The sequence below is a fragment of the Sminthopsis crassicaudata genome, chromosome 2, assembly GCF_048593235.1.
Source record: "Sminthopsis crassicaudata isolate SCR6 chromosome 2, ASM4859323v1, whole genome shotgun sequence".
NCBI classification, from domain to species: Eukaryota; Metazoa; Chordata; class Mammalia; order Dasyuromorphia; family Dasyuridae; genus Sminthopsis; species Sminthopsis crassicaudata.
Window position 1 is genome coordinate 574,681,468 of NC_133618.1, and position 11,363 is coordinate 574,692,830.

Here is an 11,363-nt window from a genome sequence, read left to right on the forward strand (position 1 = left end):
TTTCAATGGAGGTTATGCCTTATGATCTTTGGGTCACTTTATTCCTGGTTATCTTTTCACTAATTGCTTTGCTACTTTGGGCAAGAAAATCTTTGATTTCCTTCAAAACTCAGCTTAAAGGCTATATTTTGTGGGTAGCTTTTCCTGATTCAATCAGCTATTGCTGTCTTCCCCTCTAAGGTAACCTTATATTTACTTGTATATCTTGTAAATATTTACATGTTGTCAACTCTATCAATATGTAAGATCCTTGAAGGAGGGATCATTTTGCTTTTGCAACTCACATTAACTCTGTGTTGGACATGTAGTAGTTTCCTTTCATTCTCCTATGTCTTTCTAGGTAGGTTTTTAAAGATATCGTCTTCTAGGTATGGTGATGGCATTTTTTTCTGGTGACATCAGGAGAAAAAATTTGTAATATCCATTTTGTATAGAGTCCTTCATTAATTAAAACGGAAGCCTGAAAAGAGATACAGACTTAGTGATTTGGTGTCAGAAAAGAGACTCCAATCCTACCTTTTCATTGATTTGTAAGTCATTTGATCTTATGCTAGTAATTAAATGTCTTTTTCCTCCTCCTCCTCTTCTTCTTTCTTCTCCTCCTTTTTCTTCCTCCTTTCTCCTCCTCCTCCTCTTCCTTTTTTTTCTTTCTCTTCTAAAAAATATTGTTACTTGGTTACGTAGAATTCAATTTAATTCAATCCATCAGATCCTTTCATTTCAGAGACAGTGCTTTTCACATGACACTAGAAATCCAGTTCTATGTCTTGCCTAGCTAGTCTTTCTGAGGAAGAATGATAGAGCAGGTGGAATCATAGCACTCTCTTTCCTCTTGGACTTTGATTTACAAAGAATTAAGAAATAATTTCTCTGATCCAAGAGTTCTCAGAGATCTCCCAAAAGGCCAAAGATTTTCTGTCTGGTTTTAGATAGGAAAGAAGGATAAAAACCAATCAAAGCAAGGCTACCAAATAGGTAAAATTTGTCTTTGATACTTGCCAATCTTTTAATGTTTCTTAACCCTTCTCTTCTGTCCATTCACACTTCCAGAAGTCCATGCTCCTCATTTTATTCCAAACTCATCATTGTAGTACTCTGCCAGGAACCCCAAGCTTCCCAATTACTTTCCTTTCTGAGGTTCTAGTCTGAATTGTGCTGCTTCCTTCTTTAGTCCAGAAAAATCTTTTGATTTCAATATCTTTATACTCTCCACAGCTTCTCTAGATCTATCCTCTTTGTTTTCCTGCACTTGGACATATGACTCATTGCTACCTGATTCCCAGACTATTGACCAGGATCTGGCTCAAATTCTTGTTTAGGATCCAATCTTGGGGGATTTCTTTATTCATTTCAATCTGGGGTCAATAGGATGAAAGTGTCTGGTGGCCCATCTTTTTGTCTTTTTATTTATGGTGCCCAGCACATATACTTAATTAGTGTTTTAAAAAATTTAATTTATTCATTGGCTTTTTTATTCATTGCAGTTGGTTCAGAGAAGCTAATAGTGAGATTAGGTCATTCATGTTAATGTATGAGATAATTAAGCGTCTTGGTTAGGAGAAAAACTGCCTAAAGAGGAAAAAAACAAAATGATTTCTCACTGGTTATCACAAGAAAAGTCAAATTTGGTTGGCCAGTCTTTAAAATGCTGTGTTTATCAGTTGAGGAGATTTTGTTTGCCTCTTACTGACAAAGCAAGAGACTGCAAAATCCTAGCTTCTGACAGTGGAAAAAAACCTATGAGATCATCAGTTGTATTCTCTATAGGCCACTTAAGGAGAAGACATTAAAGTCCAGGGAGAAGCTATCCTGCAATAATAAATGGCATTCTTTGCTGCCTTGTAAGGAGAGTCACCAGAGCACTAGAACTAAGTCAGGTTACCCAGATTTAGAATATGGAGTCAAGTTGGACAAAGCAACCAAGGCTTTAGTTTAGGGGCATCTGTCCTCAGCAGATACAAACAATTGAACTTAATAAGAATAATTAAAATAGGAAGCCTTAGAGTGGCCACATCTCAGGTGTGATCCTCCCCAGCCTGACCATTCCTTACTGTCTCTTCCCAGCAGCACCTTTTTTTAGGTTTTTCTTCCCTGAGACTTCCCTAAGGACACTTTTGTATGATTGCTCTGCTTGCTAGAATGGCTAGTTATATCTCTATCACAGTATCAAAAGTGTATGGGGGCTATAGATTCTAGAGGAAGGAAGGCCTGAGTTCAAATCCTCCTTCAGTTACTGACTTTGTGATTCTGTGTAAGTCATTTAACTGAACTCTGCCTCAGTCTCCTGGACTGTAAAAAGGGGACAATAATAGTACCTACCTCCAGAGTTCTTCAAGTGAAATAAGATATTTGTAAAGTGCTTTGCCAACCTTATAATGCCATGTAAAAGCTAACTATTATTTATCTTAAAGAAAAATAATTTTCTTTGGGGAGTCATCCTGAGTGAGTCCAAGGACATTGCAGGTTAGATGTCCATCCTCCTTTTTGAGCATGTGCTGTCCCAAGTTATGGGATTTGACTTTATTTGTAACCTCATGCCTGTGACGCAGTTTCTCATCATTTTCTCTGCCTAATGAAATCTCCTTTTTCCCTCTCTAAAGTACTCAGATCTCATGGAGCCTTTTATGTCATCTTTTCCTATTCTTCTCTGTTTCCTCATTCCCAGATGAATGTGATCTTTTCCCTCTCAGATTTTCACAGGACTCTTTGTTGGCACTCTCAGATCTGTCATTCACAGTGTTTACTGTAACTGCAGGAGGAATTAAGACCAAAGGTCACCAGCGATACCAGTCTCTTCTTCTCCATTATCAAGTGCCTTCCTGAGGCAGACTGAAATTTCAAAACAATTTTTAGTGGGGTTGCAGTGAGGTGGGGGAGAGAAAGCAGAGAGAAGGCAGTGGAACATGAAGGGAATTGAAAGGGGGAATGAAAAGGGATATATGTATTAATTACTAGATTAAGATAGATTCTCCTTTGCAGGAGAAGTACTTAGATTGCTCTGGAATAGAGATCTTAAAAAGGAATTCTTTGCTTAATCTAGCTAGAAGCAAAAGTGAAGGACCCTTCAAGTGAAGAGGCCCTGAGGTGTGTTAGTAAGGTAAAGAGGAAGAGGAGGAGGAAGAAAGAAGGAGGAGGAAAAGAAGAGGAAGAGGAAGAAAAAGAAGAAAGAAGTAAGAGGAAGAAGAAGAGGAAGAAAGGAGGAGCAGGAAGGGAGAGAGGAAGAAGGAAGGAGGAGGAAGAGGAAGAAAAAGAAGAAAGAAGAGGAAGAAGAAAAGGAAGAAAGGAGGAGCAGGAAGGGAGGGAGGAAGAAGGAAGGAGAGGGAGGGGAGAAGGGAAGCAAGAAGGAAGAGTGAGGGAGAGAGAAGAAGGGAAGGGGGAGGAGGAGATCTTCTATGACCACAAGGACAAGAAAAGGAAGAGAAAGAGAGAACCTCCACAAGCAGAAGAGATTTCAGGAGAACTGCATCAACAAAGCTCTAGTGACCATGGTCCTAGGACCATGTGGAGGAAGCTGCAAAGGCAGGACTAAGAAGCCATTTTCTCAGCGACAAAGCCATGAGAACTGGGACAAAGAAGTGTTCCACCAGAAGCAAAACTCTTTCTCGCACAATTTTTAGTCATTAATATTCAGAGGGAATGAAAAAGAATGATTCTCTTGCTTGATTTTGTGTGTTTCTTCCTTTGTCTTTCTGTTTAAATGAAATGTTTTACAACTTGATTCATGCTTCCTAACCTGCTAGCTTCTCCACTGAACTCAAAGGACACTGAGATTCCAGAGCAGTGTCATAAGTCATCCTTGTATTATATTTATCAGTGTATTCGTCATACCAGTAGGATGTCCTTCAGGGCAGGGACTGTTTTATTTTCATTTTTGTATCTCCAGGGCCTTGGACATAGTGAGCCCTTAATAAATGTTTGAATTAAAAATTAATCAATGAATCTTGGCCCTTGTGCCAAGTACATTGCTCTGTGCACCTGGCAGTCCATAAATCACAGTGTTCTTTAAGGTAAGGGACACAGCAGAGGGGCAGGAAAAGCACTGGGCTGGGAAATAAGAGACTGAAGTTCAAGCCCTGACTCTGGCACTGCTTAATGATGTCACCTTTTGCTCTTCTGGTTCTCAGAATCCTTCTCTATTGTATAATGACTAAGGTCATCTTTGCTAGCTGTCTCTGAGTCTTTGATTAGACATGCACCTAGACTAAACTGCCTACTATGTTCCAGATATTCTGCTACAGGATGGGGACAAAAATGACATGAGTAGAACAATTTTCACTTACTAGGAGCACCCAATGGAGAAGACAGTTGTACATTTATAAACATATACAGAATGAATATTAAAAGAATAAATATAAAAATGCAAAGTAATTAAATAGAAAATAGTTTGAGAGGCAGGGCACTAGGAGTAAGAGGGATCAGGAAAATTTTCATGCAGAAGGCAGTGCCTAAATTGTGTTTTGAAAGAAGAGACAGATTTTATGAGGCAGAGAAGGGGGAATGTAATTGCAAAAATGAGGATGACCAGTGTGAGGCTATGAGGTAGGAGATGGAATATTGGATGCAAGAAATAGAGAGTTCAATTTGATTGGATCACAGAGTATAAGAGGGGGAGCGATAACCATTAAAATTGAAAAGAGCTGTTGTTCTTACATCTTTTAAATCCTCTCTGATGTTCTGCTGGACACATGACAAAGTTCTCTTTTATTTTGTTTTTTATTCCATTTTTCTTTTTTAAAATTTTTTTAATAAAATAAATTTTAAAAAAAGAAAGAAAAGCTGGGCTCAGGTTGGGAAGGTCCCTAAAAGATAAACAGGAGTTTATATTTGACCTTAGAGGTAATAGGGAACCATGGGAATGTATTGAGTAGGGGAGTGACATGATATTTGTGCTGAATTACTTTGACAGCAGTGTGGATAATATACTGAGGGAAGAAAGACTTGAGGAATGGAGACCAATTAGGAATGATCTAGGCCTGAATTACAGTGGTACTTGTGTGCACAGGGAGATGAGGTCCGAGGCAAAAAGCATCCAGGAAGTAAAAAAGGCAAGAATGGTTATATATAAGCATCAGAAAGTGAGGAGTCAAGTTAATGGTGCGATTACAAAACTAGGAGGAGACTGGAAGTTGGTGAAATTAAGAGTACATGTAGATTTTGTCCAGTGTCTATACGTATTTGGTTATGGAAAACAGAGGGTTATATAGATGTGGATTTTAATAGACCAATTCAACACCATTCCTCATATATCTGGAAGGAAAAGAGAGACCCCTTATTGTCAGAGTCTAGAGAAGAGTGGAAGATGACGTCAAGGACTTTGGAGATGAAGAAGGTAAGAGGAGAGAAAACTTGTTGAAACATCTCAATTTTCTTAGTAAGTTAAGAGGCAACATTTTCCAGCTGAGAGAAGATGAAACAGGTCTGGGAGGCTTGAGCAGGTAAGAAAAGGTTTGGCCTGTCATGAAGCCCACTCTTTAAGTTAGGAAGAAACATAAGGAATAGTTAAAGTCAGTATTTTGTAGGAAGCCTGGAAAAATATATTTGAAATAAAATATTAAAATGGAAATTAAAGACAGAAATCTAGTATGACTAATTGCAAATTAAAAGTATTGTAGGTGTCAACAAATAAACATTTATATATGTATGCATAATAATAAGTTATTATTAAATATTTACTATGTGTCAGAGAATGGGAATGCAAATATAAGCAAAAACAAAGACAGTCCCTATCTCAAAGAACTTACAGTCTAATGGAGGAAGACAGACCATAAAAGAGAACTGAAAATTTAGATAGTGAGAAAAGGAGAAGGTTCCCACATAGGAGATCATAGAGAAATACAGAATCAGGAGTAGAGCCCACATAGTTGGTCTGAGCACTTCATCAACATGGAAGGAACTTTAGAAGGAATTTTCCAAGTGTAGGAAGGGTCTAAGGGTGGAGTCTTCTTTCAGAGGAAGAAGTATGGTGAAAAAGAGTACACACCTGAAGAGAGATTTTTCAAACAATGGAAAGTTTGAGCAAGAAAAAATAGAGGAAGCCTCTTCCACTCCACACACACCAGGGAGAGGGATCAGGAAATGGTTCATGCCCTGAGCTGTCTTGAAGGAAGAGAGAGTGCTTTTATGAGGCAGGGAAGAGGGGATATAATTGCAAGCAAGAGAAAGGGCAATGAGATAGGAGATGGAATACTGGATGTGAGGCATAGAGAGATCAGTTTGTCTAGATCAGAGAGTGCAAGAGAGGGAGTAAAGCCTCTTTTACAAACTAGAAATCAATTATCTAAAAAAATTAGAGCAGCTCCTTACAAATGATTTCATCAAAGATATCAAAGAACAGGTGTAACTGTTTTCCACAAAAATGTAAGTTTTCTGAGGGTGGGGATTCTTTGGTATTTCTATTTATTTTTATTTTTCCCACATGATAACTTTGTATATTTAAATATATATTATATTACATGTTATATTTAAGTTATACAAAATAGATTGTGTTTTGTGGGCAATCATTTTATTATACTGTATTATGAAAATCTTTTTTATTCCACAAATTATAAATAAGTATAATAGAAATATAACATGTTTAAATAAAATGTACTCTGATATATAATAATTATAATTAAACAAATAAAATTAATATTAAAAAGACATAGAGTTTCTGAGTATAACACTTTAAAAGTCTTATCATTATCATCAAAGGATATTGAGCATCATCTGTATATAATATAGTCACCTGGATTCTGTATGTTTATAAGATCAAGTCCTAAATATTACAACAAGGTCAAGCTTCTGCTGCAGGCAGTTGAATTTAGATGTCAATGACTACATTTGCTACCCCTTATCCTTTTAAAAACAATAGAAGCCATCTCATAATAAGCAACAGTGGTAATTTTCCATTGTGCTGCTCCCTCCTTCTACCCACTTCCCAACCCTCTATCATACCTTACATTTTAGGATTATAGACTTAGAACTAGCTGGAAGTCACCTAAGAGGCCATTTCATTTGAATGCTTTATTTTATAGATATGGAACCTTAATTGAACCTCACACTGTCAGAGGTAGAATTTGAATCTAGGCTGCTTATTCAAGAGCCATTGTTCTTTCCATTGCATTTTATTTCTTTTCACTTTATTTTCAAGTAGTTTAATTCTTTCCTTCTACCCCATCCCTTGTCTTTATATTTTAGAATTAGTTTCTTTAAACTAAATTGCTCTATTAAAGTAAAATATTAAATTATTATTAATTAAACTAAGTGCTCTTTAGCACTGAGTAATCACTTAATCTCTCTGGATCTCAGTTTCTTAGTATCTAAAGTTGGTCTAGATGCTTTTGAGAGGCCTCCCAGGTTTAGAGCTATACTTCTGTGATCCTGTGTTGGTGGTGCCTCAAATACTTTAGTTTCCCAGTTTATTAATCTCAACTCTTGTATCCTTTGCTATCACTCCCATCTGAGCCACACTTAAGGGGTCAGGTCAACCCTTTCTATTTGGGATTATGAACTATTTGACCGGTCCAAAGATTTGGATGTTAAGAACTTTTTTCAATTAAAGCCATTTCTAGTGAAAAAATGCTCTAAATCACTGTTGATTAAAGAAATGCAAATTAAAACAATTCTGAGGTACTACCTTACATCTATCAGATTAGCTAACATGATAGGAAAAGATATGATAAGTGTTGGAGAGGATATGGGAAAAAATGGGACATTAATGCATTATTAATGGAGTTGTGAAATGATTCAACTATTCTAGGGAGCAATTTGGAACTATGCCCAAAGGATTATAAAACTGTGCATACTCTTTGATCCAGCAGTGTCTGGATCCGAGTCCCAAAGAGATCATAAAAGAGGAAAAGGGCCCACATGTGCAAAAATATTTGAAGCAGCCCTTTTTGTAGTTGCAAGGAACTGGAAACTGAATGGATGCCATCAACTGGAAAATGGCTGAATAAATTGTGGTATATGAATATTATGGAATATTATTGTTCTGTAAGAAATGACCAACAGGATGATTTCAGAAAAGCCTGGAAAGACTTATATGGTGATGCTGAGTGAAGTGAGCAAAACCAACAGAACATTGTATAGAGTAACAAGATTATGTGATTCTGTAGGCTGGAGAAACTGAGGCAACATAGAGATTAGAGTTTTTAATATTTTATTTGAATTTGTGAGAGGGGGAGATTGTCTGGGGGTAAAGCAGAATCCATTTTGCCCCCAGGACTGAATTGGACTTTCATCTCAAAGACTTCAGCATCAAATGTGAGATTCCAATGATTTTTATAGGGCTTTAGTGATCAGGGGAGACAAAGGCAAGGGGTGAAGTCCAAACACTGGTGAGCGGTTCTGACAGGTTGGGGGAGGGGGTGAGGACCATAAATCCTGATACATTGGGAGTGAAGGGTGTAGTCAAACTAGAGACAGGAAGTCTGGAATAAGAGATATTTCCCAGATCTGAAATGATGCAGCTGTGTTTTTATGGCTCTTATGGAATGCTAATGGTCAGAGCTCCCAACCCTAATTGTCTCAGTTCTAATGGTCAGGAAGGGGTGTTGCAACCAGAGCGATTGAGGCAGAACAATTCAAGGAATTGAGGCAGGACAATTTAGGGAAACTGAGGCAGAACAATTAAAAAGAAATTGTGGCACAACAATTCAAGGAAATTCCAATAGGTTTGGAATGGAAAAGACTGTCTGCATCCAGAGAGAGAACTATTAAAACTGAGTATAGATCAAAGCATAGTATTTTAACTTTAAAAATCCTTTTTTTGCTGAGTTATCTTCCTCAAATGGTGGCAGTTGGTCAAGATGGTTTGAATTTTAGTAACAGAGGAAAGATTGTTGCATATCTACAGGCAGTAACCTGATTTCAAATTCTATCTCAGATACTTAATAGTTGTTTCTCCCTGGGTAAGTCACTTAACTTCTACCTGCTTCAGTGTTCTCATTTGTATAATGAGGATAATAGTAGCAGCTATGGTTGTTGTGAGGATAAAATGAAATTTTGTAAAGTGCTTTGCAAACCTTAAAGTGCTATTATATTATATAAAATCATTATTATTATTAGGAAATTGCAATGGAGGAAAAGGAATAGATTAAATCTTCCTGGCCTTAAGCATTAAGGAGCATAGAAAAGGAAGAAGTCAATTTGCAAAGTATGATTAAGGAAGTTATTTTTTTTTCAGAGAAAATCTAATTTTCAGGTAGCACTGAGATTGAAAGAGTCTAAAAGAAGAGAAAGATAAAGACCTTTTCCTTGGTGACATGATAGAAGGTATGAATGAGGAGGATGAGAATCAGAAACAAAGAAGCAAAGCAATTAAGAATAAAAGTTCATAAAAGATGGAGGGGAAAAGACGGGGATTTTTAAAAGACATATACTAGTTTTGAATAACAGAGATTAAAGGAGCAAGAGAGTGGGATTTCCTTGCCTTGGAACAGCACCAAGTAGCTAGAAGCCAGTAGAAGAAAGCAGATCCAAGTTTCTGATTATATTCCAGGGACTGAGAAATTTCTCATCATTTTTGCTCAAACAAATTTCTAGAGACAGCATTCTGACAATGAGTGATAAACAACTGGGGTGGTGCTGCCCAGAGGAACAAAAGAATGATGTCTTACTTCATCTTATCCAGTTCAACAAAGCATACAATACGTCCATCATCAGCTATTACTTGTAGCACCCCTGTGGAGCAACATTTAATGGGACATGCCAGTTCCAAGCTGTAACAGGATGCTAATTCATCTAGGAATGAAAGGTGGGAAGGGTGGAGTGGAGGAGAGAGAAGCCAAGAAAAGCAGCTGCATTTGTTAGAGGTCTGGAATCTTAAGTCTAGTTGAAGGGAGGTGGTGAGAAGCAAAAATCCTCCTCCAGAAAATGTGAGAAAAAATAGATACAATCTGGCATTTTCTTCTCAGGGAAATCAGCCACCTGCCCTCTCTTCTCTCTTGCCTCATCTTTTTAAATATATATATATATATTTTTGTTAAATTAGATAATATCAATTGAAAATCTATAACACTCCCTGACATTTGAATGGGCTATCTTTAAAGCTATATAAGATTCTGTTATAGACAAATGGTATTATTTTGGTAGCATGAATTTTTTTCCTCTTAAATCTGTTTTATAAAGGTTAATAGTGGTAATACTAAAAATAAAAAATAGAGAGAATAAGCATTTATGTAACATTTATTATATGCTAGATACTGTGTTGTTTTTTTTTGTTTGTTTTGTTTTGTTTTTACAAAAATTATCTCATTGATCCTTATAATGACGTTGTAAGATAGGTGAAATTAACATTGTTAAAATGGTGGAACCTACTAATACCCACTAAATGATATTCCATTGACTTTTGGATAAGCCCACAACTGGAAATTCTTTAGAAATAGTGGTATTCTGTTATTTGAAACCATATAGAATCAACAGAAAATACTGTATCTTTTCTTAAATAAGTTTTTGTTTCAAGGAGAAACTTTAGATCATTCAAAGCTTAACCCTTCTCCAAAGGTAATCTCACCTCTTTTCTTCTTCCTTCTCAATTCTGGATCCAGTTCTCTGTCCAATCAGAGCATCTGTCCAAAAAAAATGTAGAGATGATGGCAAAGAGAAGCCAGAAGGCTCTCCCCAGTTTCCCTTGAAAACAGCATTAAATCAATTCAATTAAATCAAAGAATTCTGGAGTGACACAATCCAAAAAAGACAAAGTAAAACAGTTTTCCAGATCAAGAGAACTTAGAAGGACTTCAAGAAATGTCTGTCTTACTTAGATAAAAAGGAAACAGAGCCCAGCACAGGTGATGTCCAGGCAAGCCAGCAAGAGACTTTTTAGCCACAGCACAGATCAGCAGCCGAAGCCAGGTGTCCTGCCTCAGTTGACCAGTTGTGAGCTCATTAGCACTAGCACAACAGGCACATGGGCAATCCTAGAACCAAGGGCACAACAGGTGCAACTAGTCTGGACCATCCCAACTCAGTGGGCAAATTGCCAGCACTTCAGATTATGGAGCAGATAGTCAGTGACCAGACCCCTCATCTCTTGTATAAGAATATTGAGACAAGGACCTCTGTGCCCCAGAAGCAGAGATCAACTTTTAAAAATGAACTCAGAAAAGAGCTCTGCTCATAGACATCTACTATGGTAAGAGAAAAGATCCTAACACAAACTTAGAAGAGGACAACTATGTCAAAATCCCTCTATGCAAGGGAATATGAATTTGTCTTAAGCCCACACCACCTTCTTGGAAAAGCTCAGAAAAAGATTTTAAAAATCAATTAAGAGAGATATAAGGAAAATTGGAGAAAGAAAGGAGAGGCAAGAGAAAATCAATAGCTTAGAACAGGAAGGACAAAAATTGACTAAAGGAAACAATTCCTTAAACATACAG

At 37.1% G+C, this 11,363-nt stretch overlaps 1 long non-coding RNA gene across 1 annotated transcript; it reads right to left on the reverse strand.

Moving 5' to 3' along the window:
• Positions 1-638: 638 nt before the first annotated feature.
• On the reverse strand, positions 639-10,824 carry LOC141553732 (uncharacterized). Its single transcript, XR_012485613.1, has 3 exons — positions 10,742-10,824; positions 10,496-10,611; positions 639-2,829 (listed from the first exon to the last, which is right to left on the reverse strand). It is a non-coding gene; the product is annotated as an uncharacterized LOC141553732 (long non-coding RNA).
• Positions 10,825-11,363: the final 539 nt, after the last annotated feature.